Genomic DNA, 3,741 nt, shown 5'->3' with positions numbered 1-3,741 from the left:
ATCCCAGGATGGGTGAAGGCACATAACTCAAGAGCAAAGCCAGATGACAGAGGAAAGCCTGAAGGGAGGAGGGAACCTTCTAGCTCCTCAGGAACCAGTCTTGGTTGTTGTAAAAATTATTTGTGTGTGTGTTTTTCTTTTTAGCACTCTAGGAGTTGTGTGTGTGTGTTGTCTGTGTGTGTGTGTATATATGATGCAGGGGGAGTCGGGGAGCAGAGAGCAGAAGGTGGCATTTACTATGTTAAGTCTGTACCTGCAGTTTAAGGGCTGGAAGCGTTGGCGTTTCAGAAGCACACGCGGGGCGAGGCCTGGCTGTCAGCACCCCAGCACCTCGGGTGAATCACTGGACCTCATCTCTCAACACCTTCTCGTCTGTCTAACAGGATGGCGATGGGACGATGACAGCATGCTTGCTGCGGGCTGGGTGTGCTCAGACTCCCCGTGGACCAGCCCGCCCTGTCCTCTCACCGATGCTAATGGACGAATCACTTCCCCACTTTGTACAGAAAAGGGAACAGAAGCCCAGAGAGTTGGGGTTAATTACCCAATGTCACACGGCTTGGAGATCCATGGCCAAGCTCTTCATGCTCTTGCCTTTTTCACGATGTGTTCCCTCTGGCTGGGCTCAAAGGGGTTGTGAGAACTCACAAGGCAATGTTGTGACAAGCTGTGAAACCCTCAAGTGAACCTAAACATGGTGTCCCAGCAGCTTGTTCGTCATCGCCAGATGCTGGGGGCCACCAAGGTGTCCTTCCATAGGTGATGGATAAACTGTGGTCCATCCAGACAATGGACTGTTATTCAGCACTAAAAAGAAAAGAGCTACCAAGCCCTGAAAAGATATGGAAGAGGCATATCACTAAGTGAAATAAGGCGATCTGAAAGGCTCCATCCTGTGCAACTCCAACTCTATGACATCCTGGAAAAGACAGAAATATGGAGATAGTAAAATATCAGTGGTTTCCAGGGACTAAGGGGGGGTGGTGAATAGGCGAAGCAGAGGACGTTTAGGGCAGTGAGACCATTCTGTCCAAACCCATAGAATGTCCACCACCAAGAGCGCCCCCTACTGTAAACTCTGGACGTGGGGTGTCCACTTTGGTGTCCTTAGTCAGGTCAGGCTGCTATGACAAAATACTGTATATCGGGCAACTTAAACAAGCATTTCTTTCTCACAGCTCTGGAGGCTGGCAAGTCCAAGGTCAAGGGTGGTAGCAGATTTTGTCTCCGGTGAGAACCCGTGTCCTGGTTCATGGATGCCTGTCTCCTTTTTAATGTCCTCCCATGGTGGAAGGGGCAGGGTGAGGGAGCTCTCTGGAGTCCCCTCTGTAAGGGCAAGATTCGCACTGTGGAGGCTCTGCCCTCATGACCTGTCACCTCCCAAAGACTCCACCTACTAAAGCCACCACATTGGGCATTAGGCTTCAACATATGAAGGGGGTGGGGGACACCAACATTCAGTCCATGGTGATAATGATGTGTCAGAGGTGATGGTGACAAAGGTACTGCTGTGGTGTGGGATGCTGATCCTGGGGGAAGCTGTGCCAGGTAGGGGGGGCTAGTGGCGGTGTATGGGAACTCTGTGTACCTTTGGCTCAATTGTGCTGTGAACCTAAAATGGCTCTATTAAAACTCTTTGAAAAAAACTCTTAAGTGACCCAAGGGCAAATTTACATATAGGATTGAGTTTGAAGCATTTGGGTCAAAGTTCTAGAACATCTTTTTGCGGGAGAGCCAACTCATTTCTTCTTAAGGGGTCTCTCTTTCATAATTATTCTTTTAAGTGCCTGGGCTTTGGGAGCACTTCTAATTTGGCAACAGGGAATGAAAGGGCCCAAGGGAATGTCCTGGGGAGTGCCCTCTGCTTTCTGACGTTTGCCAGGAAGGGAGTTTGTCCCCAGTGGGTGGCTTTGTTACTCTCTGGGGGACGCACCAGCCTGTCTGCCTGAGGGACTTGGGTTGGTTAGCACCCTGGGCGCTGCTCTGAGCACAGCTGGCTAACAGTGAGTCCCGCACACATTTCTGCTGCTGCGGCCAGGTCCGTTTGCATAAAATATTCTCCACAGATCCACTGTGTTTTCCCAAAAGTGGGAAAGGACACCAACCTCCCTGAGAGATTTTATTTGATAACCTTCTGTTGCCCAAAGCAAAGCTTTGCACTCCTTTTTGCCAGCCTGTAAGAGACATGGCCCCCCTCTTGTGGAATGAAGGCCTGTTAATGTCTTTATGTATTAACGCCATGAATACCACCCAGGAATGTAGAGCTGAGACCGGGAGCCATGAGATTTATAATTAAGCACAGGCGCTGCCCTTTCCCAGTCGGGCTGCTCTGGGCAAGGCTCGCTAATATCCCGAGCCTCTGTTCCCTCCCCTGTAGAATGCCAGTCACATCTGCTGCTCACGGCTGTTGTGAGGACTATATTTAGGTATGATTTCTAAGGCCCTTAGCCTGGTGCCTGGCACAGTTGTAGCAGCATTTCTTACTGCACTGATAATGTTCTATCTGATAAAGACAAAGGGTATAGCATTAGTTCTGAAGGGAGCTTCGATAAGTCGCTGCAACACCCAGAACCTTGTTTCCCCACCTTTGTCTTGAAGCTGGTACTAAAATGCTGCGTCTGTTTCACAAGTTTGTTGCGGGGACCTTATCAAGTATTGGATATATAATTTTGAACAGTAGCTGCCACTTCTTGCATGCTTACGATGCACGAGGTACACTGCTAAGGGTGTGCATTACTCATTAGGAGGTGGTTACTGGTGACTTGGGTTTGCCACGGCCTCATTTTGGGAGGAGGGGTCATCTTCCTAAAGCGTGAATGCACCTCCTTCTCTCTCCCGCGGGAGTGGAGCCCAGAGAGGACTCCAGCTGGGCTGGGCTGTTCAGCCCCATCTCCCGAGCCACCTCCTGGCCCTTAGATTGACACACCCTACGCCTTGAAGGAATGGTACAAGCCAACAAAGGCAGGCTGCCACGTTCTTCCAGTCCCTAGGAGATACAGAGGCCACGGAAAAATCAAGAGGTGTTTCTCAACTCACCCAGCACCCAGGCCGGTCACCATCCCACCTGCAGTGAACCCCACTCCAGCAACCGGACATCTTATTTTACTTTTTTTATTTAAAAGATTCTATTTATTTATTTGAGAGAGGGCAGGAGGGAGAGGGAGACTCTGAAGCAGACTCCATGCTGAGTGCAGAGCCCGACGCGGGGCTCCATCCGACGACCATCAGCTCATGACCTGAACTGAAAACAAGAGTCCGAGGCTGAACGAACCGAGCCACCCAGGCGCCCCTACAACCTGACATTTTAAAGTGTCCACAGCTGAGGCAGACGCACACCCAGGTGTGAGCACTTGGGTGTCTTTCTCAGAGAATTGGAATCACATCCTGGAGGAGCAATCAAGGCTGGCTTCCAGGAGGAGGGGGCCTCTGGGGAAACAGAAAAGGAGATGGGGTATGGTGGAATTTGCGGTGGGCTCAGAAAGGCCAGGGGCTTCTTCGCCTCGGTAGCCCCAGCGCCGCACAAACGCCCCTGGGAACAGGCGCTCAACACAGTTGCTCCGCGAACAAATGACAGCCCAGGAACCACGCCGGCCTCCCCCGCACGTCCCTCCACCCAGCCCGCGGAGACGCACGCGCAAGCCCGCCCGGGGCGGTTCCCTCCAGGCCTCGACGGCGACGCCACCGCCCCCCCTCGCTGTCAGCGCGCAGGCGCGGGGAGAGCGCGCGAGCGGGTGACGTCAC

The sequence above is a fragment of the Callorhinus ursinus genome, unplaced genomic scaffold, assembly GCF_003265705.2.
Source record: "Callorhinus ursinus isolate GAN/ISIS: 27379988/994484 unplaced genomic scaffold, GSC_fseal_2.0 scaffold46, whole genome shotgun sequence".
Taxonomy (NCBI): Eukaryota; Metazoa; Chordata; class Mammalia; order Carnivora; family Otariidae; genus Callorhinus; species Callorhinus ursinus.
Note: the sequence above shows the minus strand (reverse complement) of the source record.